Genomic DNA, 20650 nt, shown 5'->3' with positions numbered 1-20650 from the left:
AAAAAGCCCCGAAATCAACTCAAGATAACCTCAAGATATGTATGTATATATATATATATATATATATATATATATATATATATATATATATATATATATATATATATATGTGTGTGTGTGTGTGTGTGTGTGTGTATATCACGAAAATAAACACGTGATTAAGAATGTGACAATGTCAGACCACGGAGGAAAATGAAACAGGAATTTCCTTAAAAGCAAATTCCTGTTTCATTTTCCTCCGTGGTCTGACATTGTCATATATATATATATATATATATATATATATATATATATATATATATATATATATATATATATATATATATATATATATATATACTCTCTGAGCCACATGTACAGTGCTGATCTTACGTAGGAGAAGGACCGTCAAAATCAATAAGAAAGGTTTAGTGATGTAGTGTTTCCTCACCTTCTAGATCTCTGTCCCAATTTTAATAATGCATTTGTTTCCACATATTTGTGCCTTAAAGGTCAAGCTCTAGGTGTTGGGCCCCGATTTTCAAGCCGCCAGTTGTCTAAAGCAATGACTCTTGGTCTGTTTCATTATCATAACTGCTTTTAAAGTTGTGCCTTGAGTTTGCCTCAAGTCAAGGGGTTTGTGGCTGAGTGGTCAGCGCTACGGATTCGTAGTCCTGTGAACCGGAAATCGATCTCCGGCGATGGCGGAAACACATAGGCAGAGTTTCTTTCACTCTGATGCCCCCTGTTACCTAGCAGTAAATAGGTACCTGGGAGTTAGACAGCTGCTACGGGCTGCTTCCTGGGGGTTTGTATAATAAAGGAGGCCTGGTCGAGGACCGGGCCGCAGGGACGCTAAGCCCTGAATTCATTTCAAGATAACCTCAAGATAACCTCAAGATAACATATACAACCCGCTACAACTTTTAACATCTGTGACACGTCTCAGTGTGAGGCGTCCGGCCCCGCCCTTGTGGTCCAGAGGTGTTCATTGTAAACATGTCCACTTTCTCTACTGTCAATACCCCGGAGTATTTTATACGTCTGTAACATGTCTCCCTTCTCTCTCCTCCTTCCTGTGTACTCACCTAGTTGTGCTTGCGGGGGGTTGAGTTCTGGCTCTTTGGTCCCGCCTCTCAACTGTCAATCAACAGGTGTACAGGTTCCTGAGCCTATTGGGCTCTATCATATCTACACTTGAAACTGTGTATGGAGTCAGCCTCCACCACATCACCCCCTAATGCATTCCATTTGTCAACCACTCTGACACTACAAAAGTTCTTTCTAATATCCCTGTGGCTCATTTGGGCACTCAGTTTCCACCTGTGTCCCCTAGTGCGTGTGCCCCTTGTGTTAAATAGCCTGTCTTTATCTACCCTGTCGATTCCCTTGAGAATCTTGAATGTGGTGATCATGTCCCCCCTAACTTTTCTGTCTTCCAACGAAGTGAGGTTTAATTCCCGTAGTCTCTCCTCGTAGCTCATACCTCTCAGCTCGGGTACTAGTCTGGTGGCAAACCTTTGAACCTTTTCCAGTTTAGTCTTATCCTTGACTAGATATGGACTCCATGCTGGTGCCGCATACTCCAGGATTGGCCTGACATATGTGGTATATAATGTTCTGAAAGATTCCTTACACAAGTTTCTAAAGGCCGTTCTTATGTTAGCCAGCCTGGCATATGCTGCTGCTGTTATCCTCTTGATATGAGCTTCAGGGGACAGGTCTGGCGTGATATCAACCCCCAGGTCTTTCTCTCTCTCTGACTCTTGAAGTATTTCATCTCCCAAGTGATACCTTGTATCTGGTCTCCTGCTTCCTCCTGTGTGTGTGTGTGATGTGTGTGTGTGTGATGTGTGTGATGTGTGTGATGTGTGTGTGTGTGATGTGTGTGATGTGTGTGTGTGTGATGTGTGTGATGTGTGTGTGTGTGATGTGTGTGATGTGTGTGTGTGTGATGTGTGTGTGTGTGATGTGTGTGATGTGTGTGATGTGTGTGATGTGTGATGTGTGTGATGTGTGTGTGTGTGATGTGTGTGATGTGTGTGTGTGTGATGTGTGTGATGTGTGTGTGTGTGATGTGTGTGATGTGTATGATGTGTATGATGTGTGTGTGTGTGTGTGTGTGTGTGTGTGTGTGTGTGTGTGTGTGTGTGTGTGTGTGTGTGTGTGTGTGTGTGTGCGCGTGTGTGCGCGCGCGTGCGCGTGTGTGCGCGCGCGTGCGCGTGTGTGCGCGCGTGCGCGTGTGTGTGCGTGCGTGCGCGAGTGCACGAGCCAAGTTTCCTCTGATAACATCCTCCCTGGAACACGACCCGGCAAGCGTTTTACACCCACGTGGCCAATGACGCAGGACAACAAGGCCCAGAGTAGCCCCCAACAGTCACCCTCCTGACATTGTGGCCAATGACGCAGGACAACAAGGCCCAGAGTAGCCCCCAACAGTCACCCTCCTGACATTGTGGCCAATGACGCAGGACAACAAGGCCCAGAGTAGCCCCCAACAGTCCCCCTCCTGACATTGTGGCCAATGACGTAGGAGAACAAGGGCCAGAGTAGCCCCCCCAACAGTCCCCCTCCTGACATTGTGGCCAATGACGTAGGAGAACAAGGCCCAGAGTAGCCCCCCCCAACAGTCACCTCCTGACATTGTGGCCAATGACGTAGGAGAACAAGGGCCAGAGTAGCCCCCAACAGTCACCCTCCTGACATTGTGGCCAATGAGAACAACTCTTAACCCACCCTAAACAACCCAACCACTTGGGCTGGCCGGTAGAGCCACGGCCTCGCACCATGCAGGTCGGCGTTCAATCCCCCGACCGTCCATCAGGTGTTTGAGCACCATTCCCCCCCCCCCAACGGACCTATCCCAAATCCTTATCCTGTCCCCTTCCCAGTGCTATATAGTCGTAGTGGATTGGCGCTTTCCCCCACAAGTTTCAGCCCCGCTCCTGTGCTAGATAAGTCCATCACGGGCTCGCCATAGCCCGTGCTACTTAGATCTGTTACTTACAAAAACAGAACAAACACAAGTGAGCATCTAGCACACCTACGCCGGCCTCAACCATCAAACAAACAAACACACATGCCGATGACTGTACACCAACCCATCCTCCGAATTGACAGTACGTTTTAATACTAAGTGTAATAAGTACATTTCCTGACTGTCATACATAGTACATAATTGCACTTACGGGGCTGTTACATTTACCTCTTTATTTTTGGAGGCCGGGTTGCTATAGACTCCGCCGCCCTGGACACTCTGAGAGAGAGAGATGGGCCAGGATTCACCAAGCACTTACGAACCTGTACATCTTTCCTCAACCTTTGACGACTTTGGTTACATTTATTAAACAGTTTACAAGCGTGACAACTTGCCAATCAACTGTTGTTATTGTTATAAACAGCCTCCTGGTGCTTCGGGGCTCATTAACTGTTTAATAATGGTAAACAAAGCCTAACGTAAGCTTTCAAGGGTTGACAGATGTTAATCTTCTTGTTTGAGGAGCTGTTCACTTGAGACAGTTAAGCAAGTCCCAGCTGTGTCTGGGTACAAGTGACAGGATGAACAACCCAGCGGGTTTTCTTCCTACTGGGGAGCGTCATGCTGCTATAACGGTGTGTACACTCACAGGATGAGTGGCGCTGCCCAATAAACTCGCTCCTCGGGGCAAAATTTTCATGCCCGAAACGCTTTGCGTAATAGTGGCTTTAGGCATTGTATGTACTAGCTCTATCTATAAGTCCACCAATCTTTGTAAAAAAATTTCTTGTATGTATGTACCTTACCTAAATAAACATTTATTTATTTATAAACATTTATTTAAATCTACAAATTTAAAGCCGCCAAAGATTGAGAAAGATTAGGAGCACAGGTTCGTAAGTGCTTGCGTACTTGCTTCGTGAATCTGGCCCCAGGTTAGAAAAGACACAGAATAGCCCAGCCCATCCTCCGAATAGACTGTAAAAAGTACAATTCTGACTATCGGCATAGTACATATATGCACTTAATCGCCAGCATCACACCAAAATATTGGTAATATTAGAGTTTACCTGAAAAGCTGTATAGACAACCACGACCTAACCTTGGCAGTGTAGGAGGACGAGCATGTTAATAGCATTTATTGCTTCTTAATTACAATTAGTACTTATTTTATAGCTATACTGATATTACAATTTTATAAAACAAATAAAACAAAACTAAAGTCTTTCAATAAATTATAAAGTAACTCAGGATTTTTTAAAATTTTGTATAAAATCTCCATTGTTTAATAAAACTGAAAAAGAAAACCTTTATATTTAAAATTTGTATATATGGATTCAAAGACGGAAATTTTAACCTAAAAATTTTGATTTTAACAGAAAACGAGGAGAATATATGGAGGTAAATGTATGGGCACAATTAAGTGTGTTTATGTACTATGCAGACAGTCAGCAATGTACTTATTACAATTAGTATTAAAACTGCCTATTCGGAGGAAGGGTTGGAAGAGCCCTATAGACCCACCAGAGATCCCGACATGGGCCACACAGCTTGGCACATCCCGTCCTCTGCACAGAGTAGGACACACTGCTGAGTCATTACCAAGATGGCGGCGGCCGCCCGCCACACACGGGGCGCTGACTCACATCCCATAGTGATGGTGCGTTGTTCTTACTTGGCTCTTAGTGGGAGGTTATCCTGTATGGGAGGTGGGGGGTTATCCTGTAAGGGGGGTTATCCTGTATGGGAGGTGGGGGGTTATCTTGTATGGGAGGTGGGGGGTTATCCTGTAAGGGGGGTTATCCTGTATGGGAGGTGGGGGGTTATCTTGTATGGGAGGTGGGGGGTTATCCTGTATGGGAGGTGGGAGAGTTATCCTGTATGGGGGGTTATCCTGTATGTGAGGTTATCCTGTATGGGAGGTGGGGGTTATCCTGTATGGGAGGTGGGGGGTTATCCTGTATGGGAGGTGGGGGGTTATCCTGTATGGGGGGTTATCCTGTATGGGGGGTGGGGGGTTATCCTGTATGGGAGGTGGGGGGTTATCCTGTATGGGAGGTGGGGGGTTATCCTGTATGGGAGGTGGGGGGTTATCCTGTATGGGAGGTGGGGGGTTATCCTGTATGGGAGGTGGGGGTTATCCTGTATGGGAGGTGGGGGTTATCCTGTATGGGAGGTGGGGGTTATCCTGTATGGGAGGTGGGGGGTTATCCTGTATGGGAGGTGGGGGGTTATCCTGTATGAGAGGTGGGGGGTTATCCTGTATGGGAGGTGGGGGTTATCCTGTATGGGAGGTGGGGGGTTATCCTGTATGGGAGGTTATCCTGTATGGGAGGTGGGGGGTTATCCTGTATGGGGGGTGGGGGGTTATCCTGTATGGGAGGTGGGGGTTATCCTGTATGGGAGGTGGGGGTTATCCTGTATGGGAGGTGGGGGTTATCCTGTATGGGAGGTGGGGGGTTATCCTGTATGGGGGGTGGGGGGTTATCCTGTATGGGAGGTTATCCTGTATGGGGGTGGGGGGTTATCCTGTATGGGAGGTTATCCTGTATGGGAGGGTGAGTTAGTCTACTAGCCAACACTGGGTAGAGTTAGTCTACTAGCCAACACTGGGTAGAGTTAGTCTACTAGCCAACACTGGGTAGAGTTAGTCTACTAGCCAACACTGGGTAGAGTTAGTCTACCAGCCAACAGTGGGTAGAATTAGTCTACTAGCCAACACTGGGTAGAGTTAGTCTACTAGCCAACACTGGGTAGAGTTGGCTAGTAGACTGTCCAGTGGATGTTATATGTGCTGCCCGTACATATAATTCTCGGTTCTGTATATATATATATATTTGCGAAGCCTTGAAAGTGTTCCCTTCTTGCACGGAGAGGATTCCACAAGGCCTCTTCCGCAACGCCATTGGTCCGTGGGCTCCTAAGCCCCGCCCCCGTTGGGGGGAACATAACACACCCGCCCACCAATCACCGCCTCAGTAGCCGTCGGGCCGCCATAGTGGCTTGACGTCGTGTTTGTTTACGGAGGGATGGCTTGTCGACATGATGTAAATACGCTGTTAAAATAATGTTCACCATAATTGAATTAGAGATGAAGTGAAGGGGAAACGACTGGTGTTATCGGAGGGTATTATCACGGGGTATAGGGCGTATCCCGTGCCTCGTTTGGCTGCCTGATAAGGTCCATATCCCTGGATATTGGTCAGTTGCGGTTGGAGCTGTTTACCCGCCATATCTCTTCCCCTCTTTCCCGTCTACATTCCCCTCTCAGTCTGTTCCTGGCCCTCTCTCCCTTATCCCTGTCCCCCTTATCCCTGTCACCCTTATCCCGGTCACCCTTATCCCTGTCCCCCTTATCCCTGTCACCCTTATCCCGGTCCCCCTTATCCCTGTCTCCCTTATCCCGGTCCCCCTCACCCTCGGCCTCCCTCACTATCGTCAGCACAGTGTTGTTGTGTGTCATTGTGGATGGTAATGACGAACTTCCGGTTCTTATCTGGCAACACGTGACACGCGCTCTCGCTCGCTCGCTCGCTCTCTCTCTCTCTCTCTCTCTGTCTCTCTCTCTCTCTCTCTCTCTCTGTCTCTGTCTCTGTCTCTCTCTGTCTCTGTCTCTGTCTCTGTCTCTGTCTCTCTCTGTCTCTGTCTCTGTCTCTCTCTCTCTCTCTCTCTCTCTCTCTCTCTCTCTCTCTCTCTCTCTCTCTCTCTCTCTGTCTCTGTCTCTGTCTCTCTCTCTCTCTCTCTCCCTCCCTCCCCCTCTCTTCTCTCCCCCTCTCTCCCATCAAAAGGATATCATCAGCGGCATATGCTAGACTGGCCAACATAAGAACTGCCCTTAGAAACTTGTGTCAGGAATCGTTCAGAACCCTGTATACCACTTATGTCAGACCAATCCTGGAGTATGCAGCTCCAGCCTGGAGTCCATACCTAGTTAAACACAAGACAAAGTTAGAGAAGATTCAGCGGTATGCCACCAGGCTCGTCCCGGAACGGAGAGGTATGAGCTACGAGGAAAGACTATGAGAACTATATCCACACGTTCAGAGGTAAGTACCTGGTTGATGGGGTTCTGGGAGTTCTTCTACTCCCCAAGCCCGGCTCGAGGCCAGGCTTGACTTGTGAGAGTTTGGTCCACCAGGCTGTTGCTTGGAGCGGCCCGCAGGCCCACATACCCACCACAGCCCGGTTGGTCCGGTACTCCTTGGCTTGTATAGGGATCTAGATGAAGTAAAGTGTAAAGTGTGTGGACATAGGCAGGGACACACACTCGAACACTATATCTTGGATTGTAGTAAAATTGAGCCATTTAGAGATAAATCTAAGCTCACTCTGTATGATATGACAACCTATCTTATTACCATGGATAAATTACCTGAAATCCTTGCACTGTACCCACATTTCGCTTCCAGTAGATGAACGACATATGAGATTCAGAAACAAGTAGTGTATTGTGAGGACTAATAATAAACAGAAGCTCCCCTATGACTCTGTAATATCCCCATTGGTCAAACTATTATGTATTAGCGATAAGACCTACCATTAATGTATGATGACTTACTGTAAATATGTAGCTCTTGTAATAGCACTTTCTCTGTAACTAGCTGACATTGTAACTATAAGGTGTGAAGGATTGAAGAAATTGTTTATGTAATAATCTAAGATGAGGTCTGATAAAGACCTTTTGTGCCCTCTGTAATGCTTTTGCGCTACTTCTCACAGGATGAGTATGGGGTGCACAATAAACTAGCTGCCTTCGGCGGCAACAATCAAATCCTTGGAGGAAATTATCGAGTTTCCTCTTGAAGATGTCCACGGTTGTTCCGGCAATATTTCTGATGCTCGCTGGGAGGATGTTGAACAACCGCGGACCTCTGATGTTTATACTGTGTTCTCTGATTGTGCCTATGGCACCTCTGCTCTTCACTGGACCTCTGATGTTTATACTGTGTTCTCTGATTGTGCCTATGGCACCTCTGCTCTTCACTGGACCTCTGATGTTTATACAGTGTTCTCTGACTGTGCCTATGGCACCTCTGCTATTCACTGGACCTCAGATGTTTATACAGTATTCTCTGATTGTGCCTATGGCACCTCTGCTCTTTACTGGACCTCTGATGTTTATACAGTGTTCTCTGACTGTGCCTATGGCACCTCTGCTATTCACTGGACCTCTGATGTTTATACAGTGTTCTCTGATTGTGCCTATGGCACCTCTGCTCTTCACTGGACCTCTGATGTTCATACAGTGTTCTCTGATTGTGCCTATGGCACCTCTGTTCTTCACTGGTTCTATTCTGCATTTTCTTCCATATCGTTCACTCCAGTACGTTGTTATTTTACTGTGTAGATTTGGGACCTGACCCTCCAGTATCTTCCAGGTGTATATTATTTGATATCTCTCTCGTCTCCTTTCTAGAGAGTTCATTTGGAGAGCTTTGAGACGATCCCAAAAATTTAGGTGTTTTATCTCGTCTATGCGTGCCGTATATGTTCTCTGTATTCCCTCTATATCAGCAATCTCTCCTGCTCTGAAAGGGGAAGTGAGTACTGAGCAGTACTCAAGACGGGACAACACAAGTGACTTGAAGAGTACAACCATTGTGATGGGATCCCGGGAGTGGAAAGTTCTCGTAATCCATCCTATCATTTGTCTGGCTGACGCAATATTTGCTTGGTTATGCTCCCTAAACGTTAGGTCGTCAGACATCATTATTCCCAAATCCTTGACATGCTGTTTTCCTACTATGGGCATAGTTGATTGTGTTTTGTATCCTGTATTATGTTTAAGGTCCTCATTTTTACCGTACCTGAGTACATGAAATTTATCACTGTTAAACATCATGTTATTGTCTGCTGCCCAATCGAACACTTTATTAATATCTGCTTATAGTTTTTCAGTGTCTTCAGCAGAGGTAATTTTCATGCTGATCTTTGTGTCATCTACAAAGGATGATACGAAGCTGTGACTTGTATTTTTGTCTATATATGATATGAGAATAATGAAAAGCAGTGGTGCAAGGACTGTACCCTGAGGTACAGAGCTATTAACTGCGCTCGGACTCGATTTTATATGGTTGACTGTTACTCTTTGTGTTCTGTTTGACAGAAAACTGAGTATCCAGCGTCCTACTTTACCAGTTATTCCCATTGACCTCATTTTGTGTGCTATCACTCCATGATCACATTTATCGAATGCCTTTGCGAAGTCCGTGTATACAACATCTGCATTCTGTTTTTCTTCTAATGCCACAGTGACTTTGTCGTGGTGATCAAGTAGCTGTGAGAGGCATGATCTTCCTGCTCTAAATCCATGTTGGCCTGGGTTGTGAAGGTCATTGGTCTCCATGAAACTAGTGACCTGACTCCTAATCACTCTCTCAAATACTTTTATTATGTGAGACGTTAGTGCAACTGGTCTATAATTCTTTGTCAATGCTTTGCTACCACCCTTGTGTAGAGGGGCAATGTCTGCTACTTTCAGCGCATCTGGTATCTCCCCCGTGTCCAAGCTCTTCCTACACACTATACTGAGTGCCTGTGCTACTGGCACTTTGCATTTCTTTATAAATATTGAATTCCATGAGTCTGGACCCGGGGCTGAGTGCATGGGGCATATTGTCAATTTCTCTTTCAAAATCTGCCACGCTCGTGTTGATATCAGTTATATTTACAGGGGTTTGGATATTACTCATAAAGAATTGTCCGAATCCTCACCTTTCATGCTGAGTATCGGAGTGCTAAACATGTCCTCATACTCCTTTTTTAGGATTTCACTAATTTCTTTGTCATCCTCAGTGTATGAACCTTCACTAATACGAATTAGTCCAATACTGGCAGTGGTTTTTGCTTTTGATTTAGCATATGTGAAGAAATATTTTGGGTTTTTCTTTATTTCTTGAATTGCTTTCTGTTCTAGTTGCCTTTCTTCAGTCTGATAAGAATGCTTCAGTCTCTGTTCGCCTTCTTCAATCTACCTGCTTAAGTTATTCCTTCTCTGTATGGAGAGTCGTGTCTGCTTAAGCGTTTCCGTTAATTTCTTCCTTCTTACACCGTCGTCACGATGGTGGACTGTTACGCACAAGGCCAACATCCTCAAAGTTCCGCACCTGGCCCAACTCCGTGGACCACCAGTAGTTCCCACCCGTAACACTAGGCTCTCAACCATAATCAGTCTCATGCTGGAAGTGCCATTCTCAAGAACATGAGTCCATCAGCGACCATTCACTCCCAGACTGACCGGCATCAGGAACCTGTTGGCCCAACAGGTTGACACGCGGGAGATCAGGTCAAGTGACCACATGAAGGCTCTGCCACACCGCTGCCTCCAGCTCCTCTTCCTTATATGAGTGTTGCCTAATGTTGTCAATGTTACACACAGAGATCACACTAACGTGATGCATCAAGTGAACAAATCCACAAGGATTTGTTCATTTGATTTGCAGGTTCGCAGGTTCGAATCCTCGTCACAGGGGGCCTAGTAGCCTGGTGGATAGCGCGCAGGACTCGTAATTCTGTGGTGCGGGTTCGATTCCCGCACGAGGCAGAAACAAATGGGCAAAGTTTCTTTCACCCTGAATGCGCCTGTTACCTAGCAGTAAATAGGTACCTGGGAGTTAGTCAGCTGTCACGGGCTGCTTCCTGGGGGTGGAGGCCTGGTTGAGGACCGGGCCGCGGGGACACTAAAGCCCCGAAATCATCTCAAGATAACCAGGTCGTGACGAGGATTCGAACCTGCGTCCGGGAGCATCCCAGACACTGCCTTAATCGTAGCTCAGTCGATTAAGGCAATGTCTGGGATGCTCCCGGACGCAGGTTCGAATCCTCGTCACGGCCCCTTGTGGATTTGTTGTTAATGTTGGTTTATTGCTAATGGATACACATAACAATGTCAGCAACTAGAGGAGTCACTAGGGGGCGCTGGAGCTGAGATAACAGCTCTTGCTTGCAGCTTCACCAGCAGCCTCACGCAACTTTCAACTCAACTTTCTCGAGCCACAGACACACAGACAGACACAGACCGACACAGACCGAAAAAGACAGACACAGACCGACACAGACAGACACAGACCGACACAGACCGACACAGACACAGACAGACACAGACAGACACAGACCGACACAGACAGACACAGACCGACACAGACCGACACAGACACAGACAGACACAGACAGACACAGACCGACACAGACAGACACAGACCGACACAGACCGACACAGACCGACACAGACAGACACAGACAGACACAGACAGACACAGACAGACACAGACAGACACAGACCGACACAGACAGACACAGACCGACACAGACCGACACAGACCGACACAGACCGACACAGACAGGAGTGTAGAGAGAAGAGGTAGAAGGGAAATGGGATAAATGTGCAAGAGGGAGAAATGAGGTGGAAATGGGAAAGGGGGGGGGGGTGAAGAAGTATTAATCAATCGCTTAGCATCCAATTACACAGCGGGGGGGGGGGGGGGAAGGGGGACTTCCGGTGACGCCCCCTTATCCCCCCCCCAACCCCCCTCCAAGCTGATATGTCAATCATCGCTCGCGTTCCGGTTGGGAGGGGTGGGGGGGGGGGGGGGGAAGGGAACTATCAGGGGAAAGCACCAAGCCATTATGACTATATAGCACTTGGAAAGGGTCAGGATAAGGATTTGGGATGGGACGGGGGAATGGAATGGTGCCCAACTACTTGGACGGTCGGGGGATTGAACGCCGACCTGCATGAAGCGAGACCGTCGCTCTACCGTCCAGCCCAAGTGGTTGAGGGGTGGGTGGGTGGAGGGGGGGGGGGGGAAGGAGGGGGTGTACGATCACAGTAAGAGTCTCTACACCAACACCCACGAAGACGCCTCATTCACAGCACTACACTACCAGGATGAACATGTTGACACAGTCATCAAGGGAGAAAATATACGTAAAGTGATGCCTAACCGTTTCCAGGTCATTATCCCCCCCAGAGCTGCAGGCCAGCAAGACAAGACAGGACACTTGATGCACCACTCACTAACCACACCCCTGAAAATATTAAACACGACACAGAACAAAGAAATGATTGGGCCAAGGTAGAAGAGGTACTCCTCATGGCGGGATTGTCTACCGTGATGAGAGTAAGAGTCGAGGAACTTGTCTACCGTGATGAGAGTAAGAGTCGAGGAACTTGTCTACCGTGATGAGAGTAAGAGTCGAGGAACTTGTCTACCGTGATGAGGGTAAGAGTCGAGGAACTTGTCTACCGTGATGAGAGTAAGAGTCGAGGAACTTGTCTACCGTGATGAGAGTAAGAGTCGAGGAACTTGTCTACCGTGATGAGAGTAAGAGTCGAGGAACTTGTCTACCGTGATGAGAGTAAGAGTCGAGGAACTTGTCTACCGTGATGAGAGTAAGAGTCGAGGAACTTGTCTACCGTGATGAGAGTAAGAGTCGAGGAACTTGTCTACCGTGATGAGAGTAAGAGTCGAGGAACTTGTCTACCGTGATGAGAGTAAGAGTCGAGGAACTTGTCTACCGTGATGAGAGTAAGAGTCGAGGAACTTGTCTACCGTGATGAGAGTAAGAGTCGAGGAACTTGGCTGAGGGCACAAAAAGTCCAAAAGAAGAATACTATAACCTGACCCCCCGCGCTGGACGTGCTAGAAACACGACCACGGGGCCGCACAGTGCCAACAACAGGTCACAGTGTGTTCTAAGTGTGGCCGGCAGGGACACACATTCACACACTGCACTAATATAACAAACCCCAAATGTCTCAACTGTGGGGGGCCCCCACCGCACGCTGCCATCAGTCTCCTCCAATGTCTCAACTGTGGGGGCCCCCACCGCACGCTGCCATCAGTCTCCTCCAATGTCTCAACTGTGGGGGGCCCCCACCGCACGCTGCCATCAGTCTCCTCCAATGTCTCAACTGTAGGGGCCCCCACCGCACGCTGCCATCAGTCTCCTCCAATGTCTCAACTGTAGGGGCCCCCACCGCACGCTGCCATCAGTCTCCTCCAATGTCTCAACTATAGGGGCCCCCACCGCACGCTGCCATCAGTCTCCTCCAATGTCTCAACTGTGGGGGGCCCCCACCGCACGCTGCCATCAGTCTCCTCCAATGTCTCAACTGTGGGGGGCCCCCACCGCACGCTGCCATCAGTCTCCTCCAATGTCTCAACTGTGGGGGGCCCCCACCGCACGCTGCCATCAGTCTCCTCCACTTGGAAGATCATCCTAAAGCAAAAGAGGGCCGAAGTCACAGCAGAAAAGTCAGCAACAGCCAATAATACCTATGTAGGTATAACTACCACCAATGCTTGGGTAAACAAGGCATCACACGACCCAGCAAACACGACCTCTCAGGTAACTGGTGACCGACCAACCACCTCCCAGGTAACTGGTGACCGACCAACCACCTCCCAGGTAACTGGTGACCGACCAACCACCTCCCAGGTAACTGGTGACCGACCAACCACCTCCCAGGTAACTGGTGACCGACCAACCACCTCCCAGGTAACTGGTGACCGACCAACCACCTCCCAGGTAACTGGTGACCGACCAATCACCTCACAGGTAACTAGTGACCGACCAACCACCTCCCAGGTAACTGGTGACCGACCAACCACCGCCCAGCTAACTGGTGACCGACCAACCACCTCCAGGTAACTGGTGACCGAGCAACAAAGATCCTGATCAGTATGATCTTTGCCCACTGAGAAAACTTAGCGAGGCCAGGGTCACTCGGACCTGTGGTTCAAGACACGTACAGGAGGAATGGTCTCCCAGAAATGGACTTCCCAGACCATACTTCCTCCCTTGCCACCATAAGCGCCCTGATGGGCAGCAGTATTATCACCACTCCCACAACTGAAACTAACCCCCCAACAAGTGCCAGCACCCACGAATGCAGAAAGCGTCAGTGAGTCACAAGAGGAAGTTGACCCAACACCATCACCCACCACTAGTGACCCCTAAGAGACACTACAAACATACAAGCCCCTCAGGAGAGACAACAATTAGTGAATACCGACGAGGTAACTGAGACCAGGGACACACAGTGGGCAACAAGGCTGCCCACACACCCACAGGTGGTGAAACTAGGCAGTGGAAACATTAGGCCAGACACAGGATACAGAATAGGAGATGAAGTACTTAATGAAACAGACAGAGAGAAAGATCTAGGAGTTGATATCACACCAAACCTGTCTCCTGAAGCCCACATAAAGAGAATAACGTCTGCGGCATATGCGAGGCTGGCTAACATCAGAACAGCGTTCAGGAACCTGTGTAAGGAATCATTCAGAATCTTGTATACCACATATGTAAGACCAATCCTGGAGTATGTGACCCCAGCATGGAGCCCGTACCTTGTCAAGCACAAGACGAAGCTTCAGATATGCCACTAGGCTAGTCCCAGAACTAAGAAGCATGAGTTACGAGGAAAGGCTGCGAGAAATGCACCTCACGACACTAGAAGACAGAAGAGTAAGGGAAGACATGATCACTAACTACAAAATTCTCAGAGGAATTGACAAGGTAGACAAGGATAAACTATTCAACACTGGTGGTACACGAACAAGGGGACACAGGTGGAAACTGAGTACCCACATGAGCCACAGGAACGTTAGAAAGAACTTTTTTCAGTGTCAGAGTAGTTAACAGGTGGAATGCATTAGGCAGTGATGTGGTGGAGGCTGATTCCATACACAGATTCAAACGTAGATATGATAGAGCCCAGTAGGCTCAGGAACCTGTACATCAGTTGATTGACAGTTGAGAGGCGGGACCAAAGAGACAGAGCTCAACCCCCGCCGCCAGCACAAATAGGTGAGTACAATTAGGTGAGTACACACACACACACACACACACACACACACACACACACACACACACACACACACACACACACACACACACACACACACACACACCTACCTGATTGAAGAAGGGTTATTGAACTCGAGGAGGGATACCGATACCGAAAGGGAAACTATGAGGAGATAAGAAAATTCCTAACAGATATAGCATGGGAAACAGAGCTCAGGGGAAAGACGGCCCAAGATATGATGAACTACATCACGCAAAAGTGCAAGGACGCAGCAAACAAGTTTGTCGTAGTCCAAAAGGAAAACAGAGAAATGAAGATGAGAAACCCATGGTTTAATCAGAGATGTAAGCTAGCTAAGCAGCAAAGTAAAAGGGCATGGAGAAACTATAGGAATAACAGGACACTGGAGAGCAGAGAAAGATACCAGAATGCCAGGATGAGAAGAGAGGCAGAAAGACAATACGAAAATGACATCGCAAGCAAGGCAAAGACTCAGCCTAAATTGCTGCATAGCCACATCAGGAGAAAAACAACAGTAAAGGAACAGGTTATGAAATTAAGGATAGGGGCAGAAGGATTCACTACAAACGACAAGGAAGTGAGTGAGGAACTGAATAAGAATTTCCAGGAGGTCTTCACCTTAGAGCAAGGAGAAATCCCAGAGATAAGAGAGAGAATAGCTAACCAGGAACCACTGGAAGAGTTTGAGATTACCAGCGGGGAAGTAAGGAAGTGTTTACTAGAGTTGGATGTGACAAAGTCTATAGGCCCAGATGGAATTTCCCCTTGGATACTAAAGGAAGGAGCAGAAGAACTGTGCCTACCACTCTCCATAGTGTATAACAAATCACTGGCAACAGGGGAACTCCCAGAAATTTGGAAAGCAGCTAACATAGTCCCGACATACAAGAAAGGGGATGGACAGGAGGTACTGAACTACAGGCCAGTGTCCCTAACCTGCATACCATGCAAGCTGATGGAGAAGATTGTGCGAAGAAAGCTAGTGGAACACCTGGAGCGAAAGAACTTTGTAACACAGCACCAACATGGATTCAGGGATGGCAGGTTCTGCCTCACAGGGTTACTTGAATTCCACGACCAGGCAACAAAAATAAGGCAAGAAAGAGTAGGGTGGGCAGACTGCATATTTTTGGATCGTCAGAAAGCCTTTGATACGGTCATACGGTCAACCGTATGATACGGTAAATGGTCAACCATATAAAATCTAGTCCAAGTGCAGTTAAAAGCTCTGTACCTCAGGGTACAGTTCTTGCACCGCTGCTTTTCCTTATTCTCATATCAGATATAGACAAAAATACAAGTCACAGCTTCGTATCATCCTATGCAGATGACACAAAAATCAGTATGAAAATTATCTCAGCTGAAGACACTGAAAAACTTCAAGCTGATATTAATAAAGTTTTCGACTGGGCATCAGAAAATAACATGATGTTTAACGGTGATAAATTCCAGGTACTCAGGTACGGTAAAAATGAGGACCTTAAACATAATACAGAGTACAAAACACAATCAAATGTACCCATAGTAGGAAAACAGCATGTAAAGGATTTGGGAATAATAATGTCTGACGACCTAACGTTTAAGGAGCATAACCAAGCAAATATTGCGTCAGCCAGAAAAATGATCGGATGGATTACGAGAACTTTCAAATCCAGGGACCCATCACAATGGTTGTACTCTTCAAGTCACTTGTGTTGTCCCGTCTTGAGTACTGCTCAGTACTCACTTCCCCCTTCAGAGCAGGAGAGATTGCTGAAATAGAGGGAATACAGAGAACATATACAGCACGCATAGACGAGATAAAGCACCTAAATTATTGGAATCGTCTCAAAGCCCTCCAAATGCACTAGAAAGAAGACGAGAGAGATATCAAATAATATACACCTGGAAGATACTGGAGGGCCAAGTACCAAATCTACACAGTAAAATAACAACGTACTGGAGTGAACGATATGGAAGAAAATGCAGAATAGAACCAGTGAAGAACAGAGGTGCCATAGGCACAATCATAGAACACAGTATAAACATCAGAGGTCCGCGGTTGTTCAACGTCCTCCCAGCGAGCATAAGAAATATTGCCGGAACAACCGTGGACATCTTCAAGAGGAAACTAGATTTATTCCTCCAAGGAGTGCCGGACCAACCGGGCTGTGGTGGGTATGTGGGCCTGCGGGCCGCTCCAAGCAACAGCCTAGTGGACCAAACTCTCACAAGTCAAGCCTGGCCTCGGGCCGGGCTTGGGGAGTAGAAGAACTCCCAGAACCCCATCAACCAGGTAGATACAGTACCACACAAGAGGCTAGTGAAAAAGCTGGAGATGCAGGCTGGAGTGAAAGGGAAGGTACTCCATTGGATAAAGGAGTACCTAAGCAACAGGAGACAACGAGTCAGTGTGAGGGGTGAGGTCTCAGATTGGCGAGACGTTACAAGTGGAGTCCCACAGGGGTCAGTCCTTGGACCTATACTGTTTCTGATATATGTAAATGATCTCCCAGAGGGTATAGAATCGTTTCTCTCAATGTTTGCCGATGATGCAAAAATTATGAGGAGGATTGAAACATAGGACGATAGTAGGAGGCTACAAGATGACCTAGACAGACTGAGTGAATGGTCCAACAAATGGCTGTTAAGTTCAACCCGAGTAAATGCAAAGTAATGAAACTAGGCAGTGGAAACAGGAGGCCAGACATAGGATACAGAATAGGAGATGAAGTACTTAATGAAACAGAGAGAAAGATCTAGGAGTTGATATCACACCAAACCTGTCTCCTGAAGCCCACATAAAAAGAATAACGTCTGCGGCATATGCGAGGCTGGCTAACATCAGAACAGCGTTCAGGAACCTGTGTAAGGAATCATTCAGTATCTTGTACACCACATATGTAAGACCAATCCTGGAGTATGCGGCCCCAGCATGGAACCCGTACCTTGTCAATCACAAGACGAAGCTGGAAAAAGTCCAAAGGTATGCCACTAGACTAGTCCCAGAACTAAGAGGCATGAGTTACGAGGAAAGGCTGCGGGAAATGCACCTTACGACACTGGAAGACAGAAGAGTAAAGGGAGACATGATCACAACCTACAAAATCCTCAGGGGAATCGACTGGGTAAACAAGGATAAACTATTCAACACTGATGGGACGCGAACAAGGGGACACAGGTGGAAACTGAGTGCCCAAATGAGCCACAGAGATATTAGAAAGAACTTTTTTAGTGTCAGAGTAGTTAACAAAGGGAATGCATTAGGCAGTAATGTGGTGGAGGCTGACTCCATACACAATTTCAAGTGTAGATATGATAGAGGCCAATAGGCTCAGAAACCTGTACACCACTTGATTGACGGTTGAGAGGCATGACCAAAGAACCAGAGCTCAACCCCTGCAAGCACAATTAGGTGAGTATACACACACACACACACACACACACACACACACACACACACACACACACACACACACACACACACACACACTGAACTGGCAGAAAGGGCGCAGGAAAAAACTCAGATGTAATAGGACTCACAGAAACAAAATTGTCAGGAGTCATAACAAATGCTGTGTTTTCAAAGGACTACTATATAGTAAGTAAAGAGAGGGAAGGGAGAGGAGGTGGAGGAGAGGCTCTATTAGCAAGGAAGGACTGGAGTTTTGATGAGATGGAAATTCCGGACTGTGACGGATTCAGAGATTACGTAACAGGAACTATAACAATGGGTGGACCTAAGATAATAGTGACAGTCATTTACAACCCTCCCCTAAATGACAGAAGGCCTAGACAGGAGTTTGATAGGAACAACATGGCAACCATTAATATAATAGAGAGAGCAGCTTCAGTTGCCTGCAGGAATGGATCCAGACTCTTAATCATGGGCGATTTCAACCATGGAAAGATAGACTGGGAGAATGGGGACCCACATGGTGGTGAAGATACATGGAGAGCTAAACTCTTGGAAGTGACTACAAGGAACTTTCTGAGCCAACATATCAGGGAATCCACAAGAATGAGAGGGAAAGACGAACCAGCTAGACTCGACCTGATATTCACATTGAATGAGTCAGATATGAGGGAAGTCAAATTTGAAGCCCCCCCCCCCCATAGAAATGAGTGACCACAGTGTATTGACATTTGAGTATCTGGTAGAGGTGGGGATAACCTGTCCAAGGATGGGATTGGAAGGAAAAAGACTAAATTACCGAAGAGGAAAATATGATGAGATGAGAAACTTCGTAATGGGAATACCATGGGAAACAAAACTCGAGAAAATTCTGTACAGGAAATGATGGATTGTGTCACCCAGAAAAGCCAGGAAGCTGCAGACGGTTTATTCCAGTCCAAAAAGAGAAAAATGAAAAGCAACAGAAGAATCCGTGGTTCAATCAGGAATTTGCGGCAGCGAACCAATTGAATAAAAGAACATGGAGAAACTACAGGAATAACAGAACACCAGAGAGCAGGGAGAGGTACCAGAGGGCCAGAAATGAGTACCTCAGAGTGAGGAGGGAAGCAGAGAGACAGTTTGAAAATGACATCGCGAGTAAAGCCAAGACCCAACCAAAACTGCTCCACACCCGCATCAGGAGGAAAACAGCAGTGAAGGAACAAGTGATGAAACAGAGAAAAGGGGAGAACAGATACACAGAGAATGACAAGGAAGTATGTGAAGAACTCAACAAGAGATTCCAGGAGGTCTTCACAGAAGAACAAGGAGAAGCCCCTGCACTAAATGAGGAGGCCGCAAACCAAACCTTGGAGGAATTTGACCTCACCAGTGATGAGGTCAAAAGGTGTCTGCTGGAGCTGGATGTGACAAAGGCTGTTGGGCCTGACAGACTCTCACCGTGGATACTAAAAGAAGGTGCAGAAACACTAAGTTTGCCACACTCTCTATGGTGTATAACAGGTCACTGGAAACGGAAGGCCTACGGAAAAGCTGGAAGACAGCTAATGTAGTCCCAATATACAAAAAGGGTGACAGGCAAGAGAAACTGAACTACAGGCCAGTTTCCCTAACTTGTATACCATGCAAGGTGATGGAGAATATCGTGAGGAAAAAGCTCGTAGAGCGTCTGGAGGGAGACAGCTTTGTAACACACCACCAGCATGGGTTCAGAGATGGTAAATCGTGCCTCACAGGTCTAATAGAATTCTATGACCAAGCAACACAAATTAGGCAAGAAAGAGAAGGGTAGGCAGACTGCATTTTCTTGGACTGTCAAAAAGCCTTTGACACAGTACCCCATAAATGGCTGTTACAAAAGTTGGAGCAACAGGCAGGAGTAAAAGGTAAGGTGCTCCAGTGGATAATAGAGTACCTAAGCAACACGAAACAGCAAGTAACAAAAGTTGTTACACCGAACCTATCCCCAGAGACCCACATCAAAAGGATATAATCAGCGGCATATGCTAGACCAGCCAACATAAGACCTGCCCTTAGAAACTTGTGAAAGGAACCGTTCAGAACCTTGTATATCAATGATGTAAGTCCAGTCCTGGAGTATGCCACTCCAGCCTGGAGTCCATACCTAATTAAACACAAGACGAAGTTAGAGAAGATTCCGAGGTATGCTACCAGACTGGTCCCAGAACTGAGAGGTATGAGCTACGAGGAAAGGCTAAGGGAGCTGAACCTCACATCCCTGGAAAACAGAAGAATAAGGGGAGACATGATAGCCACCTACAAAATTCTCAGGGAAATTGACAGGGTGGACAAAGACAAACTCTTTAGCACGGGTGGAACACGAACAAGGGGACGCAAGTGGAAACTTACCTTGAAGTTACCTTGAAGTGTTTCCGGGGCTTAGCATCCCCGCAGTCCGGTCATCGACCAGGCCTCCTCATTGCTAGACTGGTCAACCAGG

This window comes from Procambarus clarkii, chromosome 5 (assembly GCF_040958095.1).
Source record: "Procambarus clarkii isolate CNS0578487 chromosome 5, FALCON_Pclarkii_2.0, whole genome shotgun sequence".
Taxonomy (NCBI): domain Eukaryota; kingdom Metazoa; phylum Arthropoda; class Malacostraca; order Decapoda; family Cambaridae; genus Procambarus; species Procambarus clarkii.
Note: the sequence above shows the minus strand (reverse complement) of the source record.